The sequence below is a fragment of the Delphinus delphis genome, chromosome 15 (genome assembly GCF_949987515.2).
Source record: "Delphinus delphis chromosome 15, mDelDel1.2, whole genome shotgun sequence".
NCBI classification, from domain to species: domain Eukaryota; kingdom Metazoa; phylum Chordata; class Mammalia; order Artiodactyla; family Delphinidae; genus Delphinus; species Delphinus delphis.
The window spans coordinates 60,656,380-60,680,487 of NC_082697.1; the positions used below are offsets into that span (position 1 = coordinate 60,656,380).

Here is a 24,108-nt window from a genome sequence, read left to right on the forward strand (position 1 = left end):
GCTTGAGCGTCAGACAACCCCGGATGCCCACTCCTAGCTGTGTGACCTAGAGGTAGCAGTTGTTAACCTGGCCAAGCCTCCATTTTATCCTCTCTGAAACGGATAGGATGGTAATACCCACTTCTTGGGGGCTCTTGTGAGGACCCAGGAGGAGCTGTAAAAGTACTCGGCACCCAGGAAGCATTCCAAGACTGGCTGCTGGGATTATTGTTGTCACAGCCTTTGCAAAGGCTCCAGGGTCCGGGGCCCCGGGCGCGCGCATGCGCACGCGCACCCGGTCAGCCAGGTGAGAGGGAGGCTGCCGTCCCGCACCTGGCTTTTAACCTTTCACCTTCACGGAGCGGAGGTGGGCGGAATGGATGCAGAGACCGGGACGCGGGGTTGCGAGCCCGGCTAGACCTAACCCCGAGGCGAAGGGGCGGCTCTTCGGGAGCGCGCCTAGCCTGCTACAGGCCGGGGTCCGCGCGCGCCGCGGAGAGGGCGGGGAAGCGCGGAGGGGAGCGAAGTCTCGCGAGATCGTGCGGCGGCTGTAGCGGCAGCGGCGGCGGCGGCGGCCCAAGAGGTGAGCTGCGGTCGGCGGCAGCGACGGCGTCTGCCGTTGGGGCTGAGAAGCGGGTGAGCGCGGCGGAGACCGAGGGCCGGACGGGGGAGCCAGCCGGGCGGGCGGCCCGTGTCCTGGGCGGCCTCTCCAGTCGGCCCTGCGGCTGCAGCGGAGCCGCCGGGTCCGCGCCGTCCCGGGACCCGCGCGGGCGGGGCGGGGCTGCCGGGCCAGGGCCGCGGGACCGCAGGGCCGGTCTCCTCGCAGCCAGTCCCCGCACGCGGGTGCAACCGCGAGGCGCGCCTCAGTTTCCCCCGGCGGCGGGTTGGCGCCGTGGACGCGGCGCTGCTGCCCGCGGCAACACCATTTATTGAGCCTTAACCGTCTGCCCGCGCTTACGCGGTTCCACTGCTGGGCTGCACGGAGAGGTGAAGCGCCCTGCCCAGGGTCTCCGTGCTGGGACACGGTAGAATCGGGGTTTAAGCCCAGGCACAGCGAGTCCAGCGCCCCGCCCCGTACTTGCCTCCCATCCTTCTCCCCACCCCCACTCGCTGGGTTTTAGGGCTCGAGTTCTACTCCTCCGGTCCCTATTGGGCTGCAGAGGGTGTGTCTGGGGACCCCCTCCCCCTGCTTGAATGCAGCATGGCATATGAGTTTATTGGGTGAGAGTCCTTGGCTTTTGTCGATTTCCCAAAAGGTTCCCTGCTCCCGAAATGGTCAATAACTTTTGTTTGGCCCTGTGTGAGGGCAGAAGCGGGCTTAAAAGCAGCGGTGTGTGCCGGGGGTGGGGCGTCAGATCGAATGGAAGTGGAATATTGCAGCCCAGGGCTTGCTTTAAGCAAAGGAAACTTTTCAAGTTTGTTTTTGGTTAAGCACGTGATTCCACTCTTCGGAGCAGTGGTGCTCAACTTTGTCAGACCAAGGCTCCTCCCACTTGCAGCAGAAGTTTGTAAAGCCCCCATTACAGCTCTGAAATGAACTTCGTCAGTAATGTAACCTACCTACATACATAATTGAAAATCAGTGTGATGCTCCGATTTAAATGTAAGGGAGAAGTAAAAGGAGAACAATATATGACATGCATTGCCATATCACATCTAGCACATACTGCTGTGCTGTACCTGCTTCTAGTGAATAAGCTTGGCCTGAAGAGAGGTAAAAATATTAGAAGCTATTTCATACAAGAAAAGGAAAGATCAGAGAGATAGACAGACACAGAGGTAGGGGACGCCTGAGTGTTGGGATAAACTTTTTATGATAATGAAGAGAGAAACAAGTCCGGGTTGAATTAGGAATAACATGCCAAGGTAAAGTACAGACTATCTCAATCAACATGTAAATAATATTAATATAACCCCTCCATGAACGCCACGTTTTCAAACGACATTGTAGGGCAGCTTTTGTGCCACAAGCTTGGAGGTACTGCTGCTTCGAGGCACCATGCTGCATTCCTACCGCTTATCACTGATAATAATGAATAAAATATTAGCTAGATTGAAAGGTTTTGTTTGTTTGTTTTGCTTTGTGTTTGATTCGGTGCCATTATGTTACTTAGTAGTGTAGGTTAGCTCAGTATTGTGACACTGCAATTATATGTTGAGTTAATGCATGGTGTGAGGAAATGGTCGCTAATTTTCAGACACGAGTTATTATTCAATCTCAACTTCCCTCACGTTAGCTACCTTCCCCTGAATTACTGGGGTTTTTCCATAGTTTCTTGTGAAAACTGTTTAGTATTGTGTTCTAAAGTATCGCCAGTTACCGTGATAAATCTGGCTGGTCATTGAAACGATTCTCAGGACCAGGATAAATGTTCATTATGTAGATCTGTCCCATGCATTGTGAGAAGTTCAAGCATCCTGGCTTCCAGACACTAAATGCCAGTGGTGTGCCCTAGTCACTTGATAACTAAACACGTCTCTTAGAGGACCGTACTAGCTCCTTTGAGATCCACTCTAAAGAACAGTCGTCGTTGTCTAGTCAGTTATAACAGGGAGGGGGGCAGAATTTAACTGACATTCAAACGATTTTTATTGGGAACATTTTTTCCCTGTTCTTTTTTTCTACTTAACTAATATCCATGTTAGAGAATTTGGTCAATGCATATTGTACAAGGGTGAAAACTAAAATGACCTATAATCATATTGTCCTCAGTCCTCCTAATATGATTCATTAGAAATTCTTTTCATTTGAAACTCTGTTAGTCTTGCTGCTATGGGGAAAATGCAAATTGAGTTGAGAAAGTTCATCTCCGACTATTATATAGCTACAGTGTAACATGATGAATTTCTTCAACTTTTGTTAAATCTACAAAGGAAGTTTATTTTTCCTTTTCCTTGGATAGATAAATTGCTTCTTTGCTATAAGATGTTCGTTTATTGTTCATTGCTTGTTACTTTTGAAAGGTGCTATGGAAACAAGCATGTAAGTAAAGGCTTTTGTCAGAAAAGAAGGGTATATTTTGTACCTGCTTTTTGTATTTGGAGAGAGTGTGACTCTTGAACTTGAAACCTTTTATCCGGGCATCTTGGTAGTTTCTGGTGGGATTAATCGGGTGAGAGGGAAGAAGGGAGTTAGGGGGCTCCTTCCTTTCAGAACATGAAGTTTCTCCCACTGCCTCCTCTCCAGAGGTCTCCCAGGTGCCAGACCTAAAGGTTTTTCTTACAGTGATCCTCTGATTATTTTTACTTCCCCTTGACCCATATGTTTTAACAGGACTTTAACAAACTGCAATTAAGAAATGTGTTTGCCCTGTTTTGTTTTGTTTTTGTTTTGTTTCAGTAAATGACATGGCACCTCCTAGCAGGAAGGAAGCGGGGTTTCAACCCTGAAGTGTTACTGCAGTTGGCCTTTAATTGGGGTGGGGGTCTTTTCAGGGGGACATTATTTACTCACTCATTAAACACCTGTTGTGGGGGGAAAATAAATAAATAGCCTAGAGATAGCTACATTGAATACTTTTGGATTGGAAAATTATCCAAATTGAGTGATTAATTTGTATTACTTTGTGCAAGCAGTATCGTGTTCCAGGGTAAAAAGAGGTCACTCTTTTTTAATCACTACCTTTTAAAAAAATACTCATATGTACAAAAATGAACCAAATAATATTGCATGGAAGTTGAAACAGTTCCAGTGTTTAGGCGTGGAACAAATTGTTGTATGGACAAAAATCCATGCTTCTGTGCATGAAAATGCATAATTTATTATATGCATATCTCTGAGATTTATAATTAAGCTGTTTCATTGATATATTTTTTAAGATGCATATCTGAGATGGACTATATCTTAAAATTGACAAGTGATGGTTTAATTGGCAACTTTTGTTCTTTCTTAGTGGTACATAAAATAATAGTGTGTGGAAATGATGGCATCTTATCGATAGATGCCGTAAGATAGGGATATGTAGAAATTTCAGCGCATTGATTAATGTTTAACACCAAAAACTTTATACAAAGGATGACTTGCAAAATGAAGATACATAACAGTTCCAGGTCCTTCCATCTCAACTAGAATTCTTTACTTGGAAGACGCCTTTAAAGATTTTCCCCCCATGTAAAACAAATGGAGAATCAGTGTTTGTAAATATAAGAACCATTTTCAAAATGTTTAGAAGGAAACAAACTGGTGATTTTTCATGGAGAGCAGATGGTATGGTTAATGTGTTTGAAATAAAGTTAATCAGACAGTATAACCAGGCAGATCTATGAATATGCCTTCTTGGTTTTTTTCCCCCCATTCTGGAAGGTTCATGGGTCCACTTATAAATGAAAGTCGTCTCAAACGAGACATCCTTAAATTGAATTTCAACAATTCACTGTTATTTTAATAAGACATATGCTTGAAAATGTATTTATTCCGAGTTAAAGACAGAACTTATATGGGAGGCTACATGATGTCTCCCACCCTGGAAACCTGTGTATGGACTCTGCTACTGAGGGCAAATTTCATAGGAAACCCAGCCACGTGAAGACTACATACCTTCTTCCCCAGGTGGATTGGAGCTTTTCTTCGCAAGTGCACTCCCCAAACCAGCAGCACATCAGCAGCTTCCTGGAGCTGGTTTGAAATGCTGACTCAGGGACTCACCCCAGACTTACTGAACCAGAATCTGCTTTTTAACAATATCCTCCTCCAAGTGATGCATGAGGATGTGTAAGAAGCATTTGACCAGATCACTGGCTCTCAAACTTGAGTGTGTATTACCAGAATTACTCCCTACCACTCCCAGAGTTTCTGGTTCAGTAGGTCTGGGCTGGGGCTTGAGAATTTGCATTTTTACCAGGTTCTCAGGTAATGCTGATGCTGCTGGTCCAGGGACCATACTTTGAGAAGCATTAGGCTAAAGCATCCTCCTTGCGCTTTCCTATTCTCTCTTCTGATTCCTTGCCCCCCAAATAGCGCTTTTATAGATTATTATAATCATGTGCTTTAGCTTGATTAAAGAAAAAAAATCAGATTGTCGTGTATGATTTTTAGTGATGGCCACACTAATCTTGCTTGTTAATATCTAATTTCAGAGAAAAATTCTTTCATTTTTACTATTACTTTTTAAATTGAAGTATAGTTGATTTACAATGTGTTAGTTTCAGGGGTACGGCAAAGTGATTCAGTTATACATACATACATATATACATATGTACACACATATATATATATATATATATTCTTTTTCGGATTCTTTTCCATTATAGGTTATACAAGGTATTGAATATGGTTCCCTGTGCTATACAGTAGGTCCTTGTTGTTTATCTTTTTTGTATATAGTAGTGTGTATCTGTTAATCCCAAACTCCTAATTTAGGAAAAAATTCTATTTTAATGCGTATTGGATTTTGACTCTAGGCGATAAGTAGTCCTCTTTCTCTTCGTCCTGTGAGTTATACTTTTAACACTTTAAAATTCTTTTTGTATATATAAAATGTTCATGTGGTTCAAAAACTAAAATGGAGTATTTTGAGGAGGCTAATTTCCAACTCTGTCTTGGTCTAATATGCTCCCTTCGGCCACAGATAATTTTTTCTATTTGTTTCCTATAGATGCCTACTGTTTCTTTGTGTAGATACAAGCAGATGCCAGTATACTCTATATATCCCCTCCTTTTTATATAAAATGTAAATTATTCTGACCCCGTTTTTTTTTTTCAGTTAGTATACCTTTAGTATCTTTCTACATTAGTATATAGAAAACATTTATTTAACAGATGCAGAATATACCATTGTGTGGCCTGTGCCAGAGCTTATTAAGTAGCCCCAGTAAATGATGAAGTATCCCAATAAATGATGGATACTTGAGTGTCTTCCAGTCTCTTCCAGTCACAGCCTGTGGTGAATAAACTTGTGTACATGTCATTTCGTATATGTGAAGTGTATCTGTGGGATATCTTTCCAGAAGTGGGATTACTGGGTCAGTGAGCAGTGCATTTATAATTTTGATAAATGCTGCCCTCTTTCAGGGTTATGCAATTTTGAACTCCTGCAAGTAATGCACTAGAGTACCTGTCTCCATAGCCTCTACCAATAGAGTGTTTACCAGCCTTTGGATTTGTATCAGTCTGAAAGGTGAAAAGTTACTCGTGGTGTTAATGAGCATTACTTTGATTATGAATGAGGCTGAGCATCTTTTCACGTGCTTAAAGGCGGTTTCTGTTTCTTTTTCTATGAACCATCTGTTCATGCCCTTTCCGCGTTTTTCTTTTGGATCACTTCTTTCTTATCAATTTCTAGGAATTTATTTATTTTTATTTTTTTATTTTTTTGCGGTACGCAGGCCTCTCACTGTTGTGGCCTCTCCCGTTGCGGAGCACAGGCTCCGGACGCGCAGGCTCAGCGGCCATGGCTCACGGGCCTAGCTGCCCCGCGGCATGTGGGATCTTCCCGGACCGGGGCACGAACCCCTGTCCCTTGCATCGGCAGGTGGACTCTCGACCACTGCGCCACCAGGGAAGCCCAATTTCTAGGAATTTATAAATTAGAGAGATTAGCCCTTTGTGATGTGAGTTGCAATTTCCTCAAGATTGTCATTTTTAAAAAAATTGCTGTCATGTATTTTTGTATAGAGAAGGCTTTTAAGTTTTTTCTTTAAATTTTAAGTAGTTAATATTTCATGGTGTCTGGATTTTGAGTCACGGAAAGGCCTCCAAGAATTTGGATTTGGCCCATTTTTTTCTTTCAGTGTTTTTTTCTTTTATGGTTTCATTTTTACACTTAAACCTTTGATCCATTTAAAATTTATTCTGGTGTTCAGGAGTGATATATAGATTCAACTTTTTCCATATGGCTACCAGTTATCTTTACCCATTTGTTTCAGAATACAATACACCTTCATTATATTCTGAATTTCCAGATGTATTGGGGTGCATCTCTGGACTTTCTGTTCTATTCCATTAAGTCTTTCTATTCCTGCACAAGTACACATTATTGGTTTTATAAAATGTCTTAATGCCTTGTAAAACTAGTTTCACCTGTTGCCCTTCGTTTTCCTGGCAATTCTTGCTTGTTTATTTTTCCATGTGAACTTTAGAATCATTTGTCAGTTCCAGAAGAAAAAGAACTTAGGCAAATTGAGATCGTGTTAAATTTATAAACTAACATAGGGAGAATTGATATCTTTCGGATATTGAATTTTCCTATCCGGGAACATTGTGTATTTTTTCATTTGTTTGGTTTTGCTCCCGAATCCTTCTGGAGCATTTTCAAGTTTTTCTCATATAGGTTTTGCCCATTTCTTATGAAATTTATTGTGTGTGTGTGTGTGTGTGTGTATATATACACATATACATGTATGTATATATATATATTTTTGTGAGATCTTCTTTTCCTTTATCTTTTCTAAGTGGTTTTTTTTTAAGGTTTGTTTTTTAAATTAATTAATTTTTTTTGGAGCTGCATTGGGTCTTCGTTGCTGTGCCCGGGCTTTCTCTAGTTGCATTGAGTGGGAGCTACTCTTTGTTGCAGTGTGCTGGCTTCTCATTGCAGTGGCTTCTCTTATTGTGGAGCACAGGCTCTAGGCATGCGGGCTTCAGTAGTTGTGGCATGTGGGCTCAGTAGTTGTGGCTCGTGGGCTCTAGAGTGCAGGCTCAGTAGTTGTGGCACCCGGGATTAGTTGCTCCGTGGCATGTGGGGTCTTCTTGGACCAGGGCTCGAACCCGTGTCCCCTGCACTGGCAGGCGGATTCTTAACCACTGCGCCACCAGGGAAGTCCCTGTAAGTGGTTTTGATTGTTTGTATGAAGGCTGTTTATTTCTGTGTAAGTACAGAAGTTTATATACCCTGAAGTTCTAAGTAGTTTTTAACAGACGTTAAATTCTGCAGAATCCTTTATACATTTTTGCCTAAAACAAAAGAAAGCCTTGGGAGTCAGGCTTACAGTTAAATTCTGTGGCTGCATTTATGAGCTCTGTGGACATCTGGGGATCTATTTGACTACTCTGAGCCTCAGTTTCCTAATCAGTAAAAGGAACATTTCTGGCTTGGTAAGAATGTTGGGAGAATTAAAAAGAGCTTGGGACTCATCACTTAGTGCCGCTTCCACCACCATCACTGCCAGCGGCAACATAGATTGAGGTTGCTGTGCTCTTTTTCTTCCTCTTTCCCCTTTCACCTTTAAAAGACAAAAAAAGAAAAGAAGCAAAATGATAAAATGATGCTAGACTTGAAGTTAAAAGCAAGTTGTGATTCACTCGGAGCAGGATGATCAATATACTGAGAAGAGAACAAACTCAGCCCCGTATTTGAGGCCCCTCCTGCCTACCTTTCTAGCCTTGCTGCTGCTTGCCCTCTCCGATGCACCCTGACCAGAGGCTGCTTAGCTTTCCCCAAAGGCCCCGTGTTTCCTATAACGCCATCCCTTCCACCCAGAATGTTCTGCTACCTAATTCTACCAGTTTAGATATGTGCTGCCCTGCACCCAGTAAAAAACACGATCTGTCTCCATGTGTAGCTTGTCGGTCCTATAGCTTGGCCTTGATGGACTGGAAACTGTGAGGAGAGAAACCATGTCCCTCATGTCCACCAAAGAATACAGAATACCTGGCAAAGAACAGACACTCAGATATTTTAAAATAAGTAAATGAATAATTGACTTTGATCTTTCTTTTGCCTCGTATTATGTGTCTGGGTAATTCATCTGTCACCCAGTACATTGTAAACCCCTTGAAGATAAGGCTTATGCCACTTCTCAATAATAATAGTAACAGTAATAATAATGGTGGTGGTGGAGGTGGTGAGAGGCAAATGGATTTATTTCATATAAGAACATATAATAATAAAAGCGAAAATTGATGTTCATTGAACATTTATTATGTTACAGGAACTGTTTTGAAGTCCCTGATGTGGATTATCTCATATAACCCTCAGCAGTCCTGTGGGTTGGATCCTGTTATTATGCACGTGGGGAAACCGAGGCACATGGGTTTATGGACTTGCTCAACATCAGACAAGCTAGGAAGTGGTAGAGCTGAGACTCAGATGCAGGTGTTCTAAGTCTAGCAACCCAGCTTTTCACCTGCTGCAAGATTGGATACAGTCATGTGTAGGTCCTCCAACCATTTAAGAAGAGTTATTTAATTCCACTTACACCTGCTCATTTTCCTTCCCAGTCGTGCCATTTTAGTAACTTGTATTTTATTCTTTCCAATCCCTCTCAGACTTCATGTGCTCCAGGAGGCTTTCTCTGACCACCCTGCCTGGCATGAGTAGATGTTCAATTAAAAGTAATTTTAACTTTTTTCCCCTCTAGGTTCACAGTGAAGGTGCTAAGAAAGAGAATGTAAGACAGGAAAATAATTAAATATTTTTACTGAGGTAAGTTTTTTATGATTTAATTTTTTTAAAGGAAATGTCTCTTATTTTTAAAAAATTCCTCTCCATAGCCTGCTTTCTTAAGATGTAAGAGGGAGATTGTTTTAGGAGTGTTTAAGTTCATAGAACCTGAGGTTCTTAAGGTAGATGCCAGGAATGTGGACTGTTTGAATAAGGTCATTTGGCTTCCTTACTTCTTTGACTTGAATCTTTAAATTTCCATCATCTCATTGTTTTAAAGCATGGTGCTGAGAAGGAGGTCCCACAGGTGGAAATCCATAAGCTGTTTGGTGATTACATATACTTGCAACATTCAGTGAAAACTTTGATTTTAAAGTAGGGAGTTGAAGGGATTTGAAGCCACTTGGTGAGATTGCAACACTTTATTTTCTTAAATGAAAATGTGTTGTTTATTTTCTTATTATAATAGTAAGAAAAAACCTCCCTCAATGACACCTAATTCCTGCCACCCAGAAATGGCTGCCATTAATATTAATATTTTGGTGAAAATCCTTTTAGAAATTTATCTATGAATATAGAAGTATTTATATACAAATCTTTAAATAAATTGGTTTACACTGTATATGGTGGTCATTTTTAAATGCAACAATATTTTTATATATCTCTACACATGAATTGTTAAGAGACATGCATAATCATATATGATCATTTTTACTGACCATGTAATTCCATTGTTTTACAGGCACCATACTTTATTGAATCATTCCTTTGATGACCATTTAGATTGTTTCTAGTGGATAATAGTGTGTTGATTAACCCTGTACTTAAATCATTGTATACATGTTCATTTATTTTCTTAGAAGTATAACTACCCACACTGAGTTTTGTTCATCTTTTTAATCCTTGCCAGTCCAATAGGAGAAAAAAATGGTATCTTTTTTTTTCTTTTTAATTTTATTCCTTTATTTATTTTTGGCTGCATTGGGTCTTCGTTGCTGCGCACGGGCTTTCTCTAGTTGCGGCGATCAGGGGCTACTCTTTGTTGCGATGCCCGGGCTTCTCATTGTGGTGGCTTTTCTCGTTGCAGAGCATGGGCTCTGTGCGCGTGGGCTTCAGTAGTTGTGGCACGCGGGCTCAGTAGTTGTGGCGCACGGGCTTAGTTGTTCCGCGGCATGGGAGATCTTCCCGGACCAGGGATCGAACCCATGTACCCTGCATTGGCAGATGGATTCTTAACCACTGCACCACCAGGGAAACCCCAGTATCTTTTTTGAGATAGCAGGGTTTTTGACTGGAGTAAACCTTATATGTTTTAAAGACCTCTTTGATTTGATAGTCTTACATAAAGAATTTCCTCATCGAGCACATACCTGTGATTCTCATGTGTAAGTGAGACACTCTCTTGGACTTTAAATATGATGAAAATGTTAAAATATGTTGAGTTCTTTGTTTTTAGGTCTATTGCCCTGATTAACTCATTATAAATAATTTGAAATTATTGGCAACTAACTAATTGTCTTGGATACTGAAAGTTTTCCTTTATAGAGAGTAATACCTTTGTTTTTTATTCACTTACATTGGACCTTAAAGAAGCTTTAAAAACTAACTTCTTAATATCTTTCAAACATGAATACCAATTGTAGAATAGCGTACGGAATGTGATTTACAAATTTAGGTGATAACAGAGTATTACTGAGTTATGTGAATATGTATTCACGTGTAAACCTATGAATATTGATGTTGAGTCTCATCTGTCCAAAGGATTTTGCCAGTTTCTGATATGAATGTGAGATCTAATTTTATGTTTGTTTTAGATTTTATTTCAATCAAATAAGGGTTACCTAAGGAAGGTCTCACATGGAACAGATACCAACTTTGTTATTGACCTACTGTTTGTTCTTTGACTTAACAAAAAGCCAGTTAAAATTCATCTCTTTTTCCTTGACGTAAAATGCATCTTATAGAATGCCTTTCATGTGGGTGCTTTACTTTTCACTCCAAGTTAACATTGTTGAGGCTGGGACCAAGTGTGTTTTATTCACCATCTTACATCCAGCAACTAATGTGATATTTGGCACGTACATGGCAGACACTCAGATCGTTTTTGAAGGAATTAATGATTGGTGAATATCATCATTGTTAAGTTAGAATTAAGATGTAAATGAGAAGTGCCTTAAATTTTAATTAAGAAATTTAATTTCTTGGAGAATAAAACTAGCATCTGTGATTTTTAAATGCATCTAAATCTAGACATGCATAATTGTAGTGACACTTGCTACCATAACATTTTGTGATGTTTTGTTTGGACTGTTGATTTGGATTCTGTCCCGTTTCTTTGCAGAATCACATATACTGCTGTGTTTTAAATCTGCTTTTTTGTCTGTTTCTTCTTGTTGCTGTTAAGGGCAAAGTAAGTGAAGTAGGTCAGGTACTAGATCTTATTAAAGAACCCTATTTGTGTTTCATATTACAGACATGGGAATATCTTTCAGTTATGTTATTTGAAGACAAGGATGAAGTAAATGTCCCCAAATATATTTTAAATTATAATGGAGAGAAATTGAGTTATATTTTAATTGGGATTCAGCATTTATTAAAAATAAAAGTAGATAAATAGATTGCTAGCCATTAAGAAGAATGTGTAAATCTTTGTTAAGTATCCCGCCTATTAAGCTTTTCTGACGCATAACCAGTTTTTCACAGCCAAAATAAACAGAGAGAATGAAACAATTATCTAATAGATTAAAGCAATGTTGAGGACTCTTGTTTCATACATTTTGTTTCCACTAGAGTATGGGATTCTAAAGAATGCATGTGCTAGTTTTAATCAGTATTTTAGCAGCAGTTATTGCATGTAGAAAAATTTAACTTATTAAATAATCCCCTAGCAATTTTTATTTGTACTTTAATTTTCTTAGCAACTCCTTCCTTAATAAATAGTCTAAAGTTAAATCTAGGCAGACTTGAAAGGAAATTATTGAGTCTTCATTAGTAGGGTCTAAATTAATTAGATTTCCTGGACTTTACCCTCTGATATCATATTGTGGCGAACGGTATGATTCTGTATTCGTTTTCTAAAATACCCAAAGTTCTGGGTTCTTATATCTCTTTTCTGCAGTAGTATAGGGATTTGCTTATATTGTAACTTTCATTACACTGATGAGTTAATTTCTTTAATTGCATGCTTTAAAACCCCAATTCTAAAAATACTCCTGGAAAGTGAGGCATTACTAGTAGTAGTAAAACTGGAGTCTTAATTAAACTTAAGACTTTATCATTTACTTCTTTTAGCTGCATTTGTAAAAAATTTTATACTGTATTTAAATAGATTTCAAGACATTCTTAGTATTTAATGGGTTGGATTCTGTGCATTTGCAAGTTTCCTCCTATTTTAGGCATAAAGGCTAAAGTCTAGACTGGCAGTGTAAGTGGTTATTGAATTGGAAAGTTAGAAAGAGGAGAAGTTCTGTCTTCATATACAGGGTGTGTGGTGGTAGAATATTTAGGTGAAACTGTTTCATTGTCAGGGTGAGAGTACTGAACTGCAGTAGGAGGGCAAAAAACTTGTTAAGTGCTTATATGCGATATAGGTAACAGCTCCCTAGCAAAGCCAGCACTCTGGCCTTACTCCTGTAGTATCTGTAATGAGTTGGTCTCTCACAGAGGTTTTTGTTGTTGTTTGTTTTGGTTTTTTTTTTGTTGTTTGTTTTGTTTTGTTTTTTTAGAGGACTGTATTATTTCTCACTTGTGAGATCAATGTTTTATTTTTTATTTATATTTTATTTTTGGCTGTGTTGGGTCTTCATTGCTGCGCACGGGCTTTCTTTAGTTGTGGCGAGTGGGGGCTGCTCTTCGTGGTGGTGCACGGGCTTCTCATTGAGGTGGCTTCTCTTGTTGTGGAGCACAGGCTCTAGGCACATGGGCTTCAGTAGTTATGGCACGTGGGCTCAGTAATTGTGGCGCATGGGCTTAGTTGCTCTGCGGCATGTGGGATCTTCCCGGACCAGGGCTTGAACCCGTATCCCCTGCATTGGCAGGTGGATTCTTAACCACTGCGCCACCAGGGAAGCCTCCAGAGAGGTTTTATTAAACTCTGAGTCTTAAGGGGAGAGTTTTGGAAAGAGGGGTAGAGAACAATAGCTTTGGGCCACAAGTTCCATAATGAATGTGGTGCTTAGGGAAACTCTCCAGAAATAGCTATCTCCAGCCTCCGAATGTCCCATTGCCCTTGAGACATTTCCCTCCTTGCTAACCCTAGAAACTTTTCCTGGTGTTGTGGTGTGATGGAACATTGTCTGGAGCTGGGCGGAGGGAGTCTGACCGTCTCCCGGTGCAGGGTCTAGATGCTCTCTTTAAGTAGACTTCCAGCATGGGAGTATGGCATATTCTAGCACTGTGATGACAAATATGGGAAGTCCATGCAAGCTTTACCTTCGTTCCAGTTTGTTCAGAGAGGACACCTAGTTCATGGTGAGGGTTATGTTTGTGTCTGCTAAACCCAGTAAGTTTTGTTTTAAGTAGATTTCAGTCTATTCTAATGTAACAAAGTTTTTCAGTCTGAATGTTCTAGCAGCCATCACTCAAACGTTAATTGCTGTCAGTGGGAAGGGATATCCTCCTACATCTTTTCTGGAGCGCTTGAAACCATCCCACTTCCTTTTTCTTTTACCTTAAGAACTGATTACTGACACTTGGGAATTATAATCAGATTGCATCAATCTTTATAGAAAGGTTACCAATTATTGCACTGGAAAATAGGCATTTGTCTCTCATAGTAAGTGTTTCTCTTGGTGTGTCTCTCTCAGTTCATTGCTTTTAAATACCTCTTAGGTGAATGAATGCTTTGTGTCGTGCCCTGATTTAATACATTTAAAACAGACTTTATTGATGGCTTTCTTACTTTCAGTTATATGGGAGGGGGAATAATTTATTCACTATGGAATTTTCATAGAATATTTCGGTTGCTTAGATGTCCTTGGGGTAGAAAAGAAAGGTTGATGTCAATTACTTACACTGTGATATAAGCTCCAGAATCAGTATTTGCGTTGAAAAGTTGAGAGCAGTGAGGATATTTATGGTGGGGATGTACATATAGAGCATTGCACTCTACCTCTTGTGTGTGTTCTCTCATTTTGTTCTCTAATGACTCTCTGAGGCTAGATACAGTCACTCCAGTTTTAGAGAATAGAAGGCCTTGGTTATGAGATTTGTCCTTCGGCACTCAGCTAGTGTGCTTAAAAGAAAAACAAAGCAATGACTTGAATCCAGATCTCTCTGGCTCTTCTTGTGTTCACCAACAGAGAAAAGGGTCTCACAGTTGTTAGAATGTTTCCATTATTGTAGATTAGTGAAATGTTGGGTGGAATGAAGACACAGCTGCTTTATTACCACCATCACCATCATTCTTACCCTCCCTTTTATTTCTAATGTTCTTCAACATTAACTGGTAAAGTTTAGGAGCCTGCCAGGGTATCTGGCTCATTGTGTTCAATACAACATAGGCTTGTTTAATTTAGCAGTGCTCTGAGATGAAAGGTTCACGACGGCCAAGTACAAACAGACCTTCTGTGGGATGTTAATTTTGTTATAGGAGAGAATGCTTGTTTTTCCTTGCTCTGTGCTAATAAAGAAGCTGGCACATTTTCTCATGAGTTAGAAAGGACTTGGACTTGTTTAAATCTGTGTAATCAAAGGGAAGTGAGTGGTTCTGATAAACATTTTTCTTTGTGCAGTCTTTGGTTAATTCCATTTCATACCTGCCAGAGAATTGCAGTGTGCTCTTTCGTTCTTTCCTCTTTTTACTTTGGATTTGATATTATGGTTGGTCATTGTAGGGATTTGGTGGTAGGAAAATAAATCATTTCCTCGTTTGAACAGATTGTGTGTTTTTTTGTTTTCTTTTATGACAGGTTATCCTATAGCAGGCAAAGTGATTCAATCAGACCCCTACACATAGGTGTCACTATATGATTTTGTGCAGTAATTTTTTTTGGTAACAGTTCTATTGAGATGTAATTCACATACCGTAAAGTTCACCCGTTTAAAGCATAGAATTCGGTGGATTTTAGTATATTCACAGAGTTGTGCACGGATCCCCACTGTCTAATTCCAGAACACTTTCATCACCCCAAAAAGAAACCCCAGGCGCAGTAGCAGTCACTTTCCGTTCTTCCCTCTTGTTAGCCCGTGGCAGCCACCATTCTACCTTCTGTATCTGTGGATTTGCTTATTTAGAGTATGTCATATACATGGAATCATAAAATATGTGTGACCTTCTGTGTCTGGCGTCTTTCACTTAGCATGTTTTTGAGGTTCATCTGTGTTGTAGCATGTATCAGAACTCATTCTTTTTTGTTGCTGAATAACTCTGTGGCACGGAGATATACATTTTGTTTATTCATCCCTTGATGGCCACTTAGGTGGTTTCCATGTTTCGGCTCTTATGAATAATGCTGCTGTGAACATTCATGTACAAGTTTTTTGGGTGGACATCTGCTGTCGTTTCTCATGGATTTATACCTAGGAGTAGGATTGCTGGGTCTCATGGTAATTCTATATTTAACTTTTTGAGGGACTGCCAAACTGTTTTCCAAAGCGGCTGTACTATTTTACGTTCTGATCAGCAGTGTTAGAGGATTCCAGTTTCTTCACATCCTTGCCAACACTTGTTATTTTTTGTTTTGTTTTGTTTTTCATAGTAGCCATTCCAGTGGGTGTAAAGTGGTATCTCGTAGTTTTGATTTGCATTTCCCTAATGGCTAAAGATGTTGAACATCTTTTCATGTGCTTCTTGTCCACTTGTATATCTTTTTTAGAGAAATACCTATTCAAATTCTTTTCCCATTTTTAAAGTTGGGTTGTCTTTTTATTGTTGAGTTATAGGATTTCCTTGTATATTCTAGATGAACCCCCCCCCCCCGCATATGTCCTTATCAGATATATGAATTGTAAAAATGTCCTCCCATTCTGTGAATTGTCTTTTCACTTTTTTTTAAATGTTCTTTGAAGAAGTTTATAATTTTCATGAAGACCAGCTTATCTATTTCTCTTTGGTTGTTTATGTAGTCTTATCTCTGTTTGAGATTTTCTGTAAGTTAAAAAAATCACACCTTATTTCTACACATCTCTCATTTTAAAAATTGGTGCAAAATTAAATGGTCAGCTGTTAACTATACCGTGGGTTAGAGGTTTTAAATATCTTTCGTGTTTTTCAAATATTCTCATCTAATTCAAAGTGAGAAAACCAAGTTTCCTAACCTAATACCGAATGTGCTTTTTTCTAAATTAGAAAAATGTCTTTCAGTGTTCTGCCTAGCTCAAAATTCATGCGTCATTCTGTGAACGTTTTTAAGTGTTTTGTATGTACTGAACACTTGATTGGGCTTGGGGATCCAGAGGTGAGTGAGACATGGCCCTATCCTCATGTGAACAAGAGCTCACACGCCAAGCTAGAAGCATCCACAGAGGACAGTGGAGGTCCACAGAAGGCAGGAAGGAATAGTTTCCTGTATCTGGGTGAGAATGCCTCACTGAAGAGTGGACACTTACAGCAGCTCTATTGAGGTATAATTCACATATCATGAAGTTCACCCATTTAAAGTATACCACTCAGTGGATTTTAGTATATTCAAAGTGTTGTGCTCAATTCACAAAGGTGGGTAACAATCAGAACTTTTAGTTAGGGTCATTGATTCTCTCCTTCAGTTTCTTGTTACTGTGTATACAATATATCTGGGCCAGATATCTTACAGTAGCTGTATTTAGCATCCTTAGTGTAATAAAATGTAGGCAAATGTAGGCATAGGTGTGATGACTTTGATGCCTAGAAGTGAGCCTAAAGAAAACCACTTTTCTTTAATTTCTTCAGGTTTTCCACATTTTCAGAAAGGAAAATACCCTGCTTACCAATCAGTTCAGCATTGGTGTGTGTGTGTGTGTGTGTGTGTGTGTGTGTCTGTCTGTCTGTCTGTCTAAGCCATAGCCCAAGTATTTCCATATAGTCAGAGCATGAAATGTTGCTTGCCTGGAGAGGAAGATTGATTGTAGAGAGCTGAGTGTCCCCTGTTAAGGAAGTTAGATTTTGCCCGTATTGATGCTGGAGCCACTCTCCAGCAGGGAGAGAGTGATGTGGTCCCTCTGGCTGCTGTATTATGGATGCTAGATGCAAGGGCAGGACTGGGGACAGGAGACCCATTAGGTTGTTGATCTAGTCCAGTGAGAGGTGATGAGGACCTGAACTAAGGTGTTCGTGGCAGAGTTGGATAAGACACAGGCTGGAAGTGTTTAGGAGCTATTAGTCCAGAATCCTGGCTACAAGTAACAGAAACCCTCCCCAAACTATCTTAAGTTCAAAGAGAGATTAATTGGAAGTTTCCTGGAGAAGGTTGTAAAAGGTATGAAATGCTGCAGAAACCAGGAAAAGCCAGAGGCCTTGTGGATTGGAACTGGTCTCATCAACACAGAGATTCTTTCTCCCACCTCTGCTCCCTCGGGCGTCTGCATATGGCAGGGGCCATTGTCATACTCTCCAACCAAGAGGAGGAAAGAGCTCCTCTTTCCCAACTTTAGTTTTTAAAATCCCAGGGGCTCTCTTGGCCTTGGGTTTTGTGCCTTCACCAGGCACTGGGATCTTTGGAAGCTGTCTACCACCATCTCATTGGCAGTTCCCAGAAGAAGTGGAAGAAGGTTGTTCTGGGCAGAGCTAACCATGTACATCTACTCTGGAAATACTGAGATTAAGAAGATCTGAGAAGGAAGGGAGGGCCAGGAATGCCTCCCACATTTGTGACTTTGGTAACCTGTGATGGCACATTTCCATCCGAGAATGAGTTCAGGGAGCAGGCAGACCGGAGTGCAGTGGGTAAACTGAGTTCAGTTTTAGACCAACTTAGACTGGAACATAGAACTAATCACAATTTGTATGTTACATATTTTTATGATTATTAGACTGGTTTGGCTTTCTTCACAGTTAGAAGCCCTTTGAAGACAGGGACTGTCTTGTTTTCTTCGCTCAAATATCTTTGTGAATGAATTCAGGAGAACAGGTTCAACAGGCAGCTGGATGGACAGTCTGGATCTCAGGTGAGGACAGGAAATATGGGTTTGGGAGTTATCAGTATAGGGCTACATAGTGGACAAGCTTACCTGGTGGCTAAGGGACTGTTATAAAAGCTCAGATATTGTATAGACCTGTAATTTTCATGTCCAGGTAATGAACTTATGCCTTTTCCTTTTTTTTTTCCTTTGTCCTGCCGAGTATTTAATGTCAGTAATTATCTACTGACAGTTCTGCTAATTATTATTTTAAAATTTTGTGATTAGAATTAGATTTGTGATACATAGGGAAATAAAGGTGATAAAGACAGATTCTATTTCCTTTTAAGAATAACTGACTCATAGGATGAAACCTTGGATATGATTTCAGATCACTCCTGTAAACTCTCACAAGAGATGTTTATAAAACACTTGGAACAATACAGATTGTACTAAGAAAATGTGCTTTGATCAACTCTGGAGATACAAAGCAGGGAACTTAATAAATCAAGTCCTATTTGTGAATGGAAAAGACTGGAAGTTCACCTTAAAAGTAAGAACTCAGTTCACGTCAAGACTTAAATTTTGTATTCTGAATAGCAGATGTTAATTTAGTTTCATCTTTTATATAAAAATAAAATGAATTGCAGATTTCAGATCTTGGCATCTTGAAATCTGACTCCTGATTCCTGTCTCTTAATAGCCATTGGAACACTAGTGTAGAAATGGAATTTGACTTTGGTTTTTTACCCTTTAATTTTGAGGTGAGTGTGCTTCCAGCTTTGTCTTCCCTCTATATTCAAGAAAACCAAATCACTGGTAGCTTGGATATGGCGTAATTTTTATTATTTAAATATTAGAAAAATAGGGCCTTGTTTATCTAAAGTAGTAATATTATGTTGACACTTGGGAACGATGGTTTTTTGGTTTTTGTACTTTTTTTTTTTCATTTTAAGGTGTAAATACAATTGTATTACTTTTGTGGGCTAAACACTCTCGTCCTACTACCTTGCCATATGACAAGATATTCTAGTAAATTGCGTATATTTTAAGTGTCTTTGTTTATTGCCTAGATTCCTTTCTTTCCCCCCTGCAGTAGGGGTGAGCCATATTTATTTATTTATTTAAATTTTCATCGAAGAACTTTCACTAAATTTGCCTGACCCCCCAATTCAGGCAAGTGTCTTTTAGCAAGTTAATCTAAAGGAGCATTTCTAAAAACTCAAATTGAGTAGATTATAGCATCCCAGCTTTTTAAATTACTGTAAGGTATATATTTAAAATATAACACAGATAATTTTCTTTTGGTTTATAGATTAATGCTTATTCTTTCAAATGGAGTTTCAACACATATCTAATAGACTAAGACTTTGAGCATTCTGAATTTTACCAAAGCTGCTCAAAGACTGGGAAAGAGAATACATTTCAGATTTTAATGATCAAAATTATGGATTTGACTCCTGCATAAATTAGTGAAATAATATACGGAAAAATCTCTGTGTTGAGACCCCAGAGCCCAGCAAACTGTATCCCTGTTGAAATCAGTTACAGAGCTGAAATTAAAGAATGTTGATTTTTGGAGGTACCCCTTATCAGCTCCTGGGAAAAAAATAGTTAATATGCCTCAGATAGAGTCTAGCTTATTCTGTATTCTGAAATGATTTTTATTAAGAGGTACTTAGCTTCATTGTTTACTAATTAATTCTTCAGAGGTAGCATCATTCAAACTAGAAAAGTTCACAGCCTAGCTGTCAGAGAAGGAGTCAGCAGCCCTTACAGATGTTGGTGAACAGCGGCCCTGAAGAAAGAGGCCTGAATCCTTTATGCAGCTGGGCTCGGGGTTTGTCAGGGTCACTCTTCTACTGCACCACCTAAAACAAGATCGCTTTCACATATGCACTATTTCCATCCATTAATTTTTGGATTTTTTGATGACTGATAAATACAGTTCAAAAAGGAGCATTAAATAATGGGGGGGGAATCCAAATATTTTACTGCTACTCACATTTAGTCTAATTAGGGAAAAATTTGCCTGGGTTGTGGAAAGTATGTACAATTGAAATGCACCTCTGATCAAGTGTGTGGAATTTAGGCTAACGTGTTGCCTAGCAGTTGTAAAGAATCTGGTAAGTGATTCTAAGTAATAAATACGTATTCTGTATGTAAACAGACATTTCTAATGTACTTCAGCAGTGGTTTCTGTAGTTTAAGTAGTGATAGATCTTGATTATGCTCTCACTGAATAGTCTTTCTTACTAGACAGAGAATGCAGAAGGTCTTCAACCAGTTCTTGCTCCTGTGTTCGTAACGCTTGAATTTAAGTCAGTTTTATTCTTCATCTCAGAGATAGCAAAATAGTGTGCAGAAATGCTATAAGGGTGGAAGTGCGTGGTTTGTAAACTTCTTCTACAAGTGTGTTGTCCATGAAACTCTCGTACATAGAACAGCTCATCTCCAGAGGGCAGCGGAAGGCTGACTGGCGCCCCAAAGGGGCTCCAGGAGCACCATTTGCAACCGCTGTTCAGGCTGTCGTGAATCAAAGGTCAAGCCTGGGGAGGAATGAAGGATAAAGTACTCATTCGTGTATCCTATTTATAACTTTCTGCTGTATTATTTACTTATATGAAAAACACGGATACGTTTTTAAATCAGAATTGTTTTAAATGTTCAGCACCACTTTACACGTGGTCAGAAGTAATAATCGCACTGCTAGCTACTCTACCCCGTAGCTCTACGGCAGTCTTGTCGTCTTAGAAAAGAGACCTTGCCTGACGACAAGATTACGATACCAAAGCGTGGGAGAGAAATTGTCATATACACCTAGTCCTGTCACGACGTTTCTCTTCCGTGTTAAAACTTACAGTCTGATTAAAGTGAATTAGAGAATAGTAACCACACTGAGAAAAAACAAACACGAAGTGCTCACAGTTCCAACAGTCCACATCCTCAGACAGGTGTGCTCCCACTTGGGGCCTGGCTTGGGAGACTCACTGCTGAGGAGTGTAAGATTTCATCTGTGCTGTTTGTCAAGGGAAATAGCTCTGTGACCTTGGGCAGGTTCTTCAGGTCATTAACACTCTACCAAGCTGTGAAATGCTCCATCACAGAATTGTTGTGTGGGCTCGTGGAAATTCTGCCTCTGAAGTGGCTAGCACAGTGCCTGGCACGTTATAAATTGTTGGTAGATGTTAGGTGACGGAACAATACTTTCCTCCAAAAGGGAATGTAACAGGGCATTAATGGACAGTGGAGGTGTTGTGAAGAAACACAGATTTGGTTCTCAGCTTGAGTGGAACTCCAACCGCAACAGGTGTCATTTCACCATTTTAATTAAAGTAAATATTGGAGGAGAGATGGAAAAGTTCCATAATGGGAAGTTTATGTTAACAGCTGTTGAATGTCTCTACTTTTTGGACATATTTCCTACCATTTTACCTAAAACAAAATCATTTTCATTTTTACAAATCTGAAAAACAAAAACCAGAAGTTAAAATGACTGAATACTCTGGTTTGTTTTTCATCTTTTGTTTTAATGGTTATTGCTTCTCTATGGGAATGAGAATATTCACAAGCTATGCTTGCAGAACCTGTGGTCTGGAATGCCGTGGTTACCGAATATTTAGGAGATTAGCAGTGTTTAATGTGGATATGAATTTGGGTATGATGTGTTTAGAACATGTGACAGGGAATCATTGTGTCAGTCAAAATTCACTAAAAGCTTATCGTTTGGTAAAATTGTTCCTCTGAGAACAGAAAACATGATAGTCCAAAGGCAGCCTGAAAGTTTTAGGAAAGGAATAACAATGTCTAAGGGAATCTGAAGCACAATGCATCAACAGTTTTCTCTAACAAGGGATAATTACTGATTTTTTTTGTCCATTGCATGAGTTCATTGGATTCTTTTCTTAAAAAATCCTAAAAGAGAAGTACTACTGGAGGGGAAAAAAGACGGTATAGGTTTTCAAATGGATACCCTTGATAAAGTGTAAAATTTTCCTATATATTAGTGGCAAGAGACGTGGACTTACTGAATTTTATTTATGATGAATAAATAAGCTTATATTTTCCATCAGACGTAATTACCATCCTTGGTCCAATAGGCATGGAATTCTCTAAACAATAGAGAATGTGCTGTGGTACAATGTCATCTCTGATACTAATAGGAAATTTACTTAAAGTTGCCTAGTTGTTATATATAGTTAATTAATTAATTAATTAATTATGGGTCTACCTGTTTTTCACATCTTTTTATACTTCCAAGCTGGCAGGACCTCTTGAAGATGACAAGCTCCACTCTGGCTGTGTATGGAAGTACTTTTTTTTAGTATTTGTCCTGAATTCACTTAGGTTTCAAGATATACCTTTGTTCTGTAATTTTAAGCTGCCAGCGTACAATTCTTTAATCATCTTATCACTGGCATTTATTATTTTAACTTTGACCATATTAGAAGAATTATCCTATTTCCATTGATATTCTTTAGTTGTATTATTTAAATGCAATGACTAAAACCTTACAGAACATTCCCAGGCTAGATGCAGAATGGCTTTGTAATTTGGTACTGACTGGGCTGCCTGAAATCTACCATGTACAGCAATGCCAGACAGAGTACATGTGCAATAAATGTTTATTTGAATTAATGAATTGCTCTAGGGTGGGTTGTGGTTATAGTATTTTCAGAATTAAGTGACCAAGCATTCAGTACTGGTAATTTAGCTAAACATTCGGGCTTTGTTTGAAGCCAGTAAACAGACTGCTGTGTAATCCAGGGAGACCAGTCTGTTCACTTTTCCATCCAATAGTAATTTACTTTTACAGTTGTGTTTATATAGAGTAAAGGTCAAAAGAAAAGGTGTTTGAGGCAGTTATCTCAATTGCTTCACTACAGTGAAAGATTTTCAGTGTGCTAATATAAAAAAGGACAGTTTAAAATGGATTTTGTAAAATATAAGCAGTTACTTTTCCCCCAGCTTTATTGAGGTATAATTGACCTGCAATAAATGGCCTGTGTTTAAAGTGTACAATTTAATCTATTCTGACACAAGTATACACCCTTGAAACCATCACCACAGTAAGGGTAATGAAAATACACATCACCTGCAAAAGTTTCTTTGTACCCCTTGGTAATCCTACCCTCACGCCTCTCTGCCCCCACCTCCATGCAGCCACTGATCTACTTTCTGTTGCTTAGATTAGTTTGCCTGTTCTAGGGTTTTATATAAATGCATTCATGTACTCTGTACTCTTTTTTGCCTGGCATAACTGTTTTGAGATTCATCCATGTTGTTGAGTGTATCAGTAGTTTTTCCCTTTTTATTCCTGAGAAATAATGGGTATTCCACAATTTGTGTATGTATCTATTCACTGTTGATGGCCATTTGGGTGTTTCCAGTACTGACTATTTTAAATAAAACTGATCTGAAAGTTTATATACAAGTCTTTGTATGGACATATGCTTTCTTCTCTCTTAGGCAGATACCTAGGAGTGGGATGGCTGGATCATATGGTAGGTGTATGTTTAACTTTTTAAAAACTGCCAAATTATTTTTCAAGTAGTTGCGTCCTTTTACATTTCTCACCAGCAGTGCATGAGAGTTCCAGTTGCTCCACATTTCTGTCAGCAGTTGGTATGGTCAGTCTTTTTAATTCTGGCCATTCTAATAAGTGTGCCTCGGTATCATCTCATTGTGCTTTTAATTTGCATTTTCCTAACGACTAATGTGTTGAGCATATTTTCATGTGCTTATTTGCCATTTCTCTGTGAAATATCAGATCTGTTAT

The 24,108-nt window shown here is 39.4% G+C and overlaps 1 protein-coding gene across 5 annotated transcripts in view; it reads left to right on the top strand.

Annotated features, from left to right (window-relative positions):
- Positions 1–464: 464 nt before the first annotated feature.
- Positions 465–24,108, top strand: part of MRTFB (myocardin related transcription factor B) — a 201,152-nt gene continuing 177,508 nt past the window's right edge. For 3 of the 5 annotated variants that reach the window (XM_060031769.1, XM_060031767.1, XM_060031772.1), the window contains exons 1-2: positions 523–615; positions 9,274–9,338. The gene's annotated coding sequence lies outside the window, so the exon portion shown is untranslated. Of the gene's footprint in view, positions 616–9,273; positions 9,339–24,108 lie in introns of all 5 variants that reach the window. The other 2 variants (XM_060031768.1, XM_060031773.1) reach the window with 2 other exon arrangements.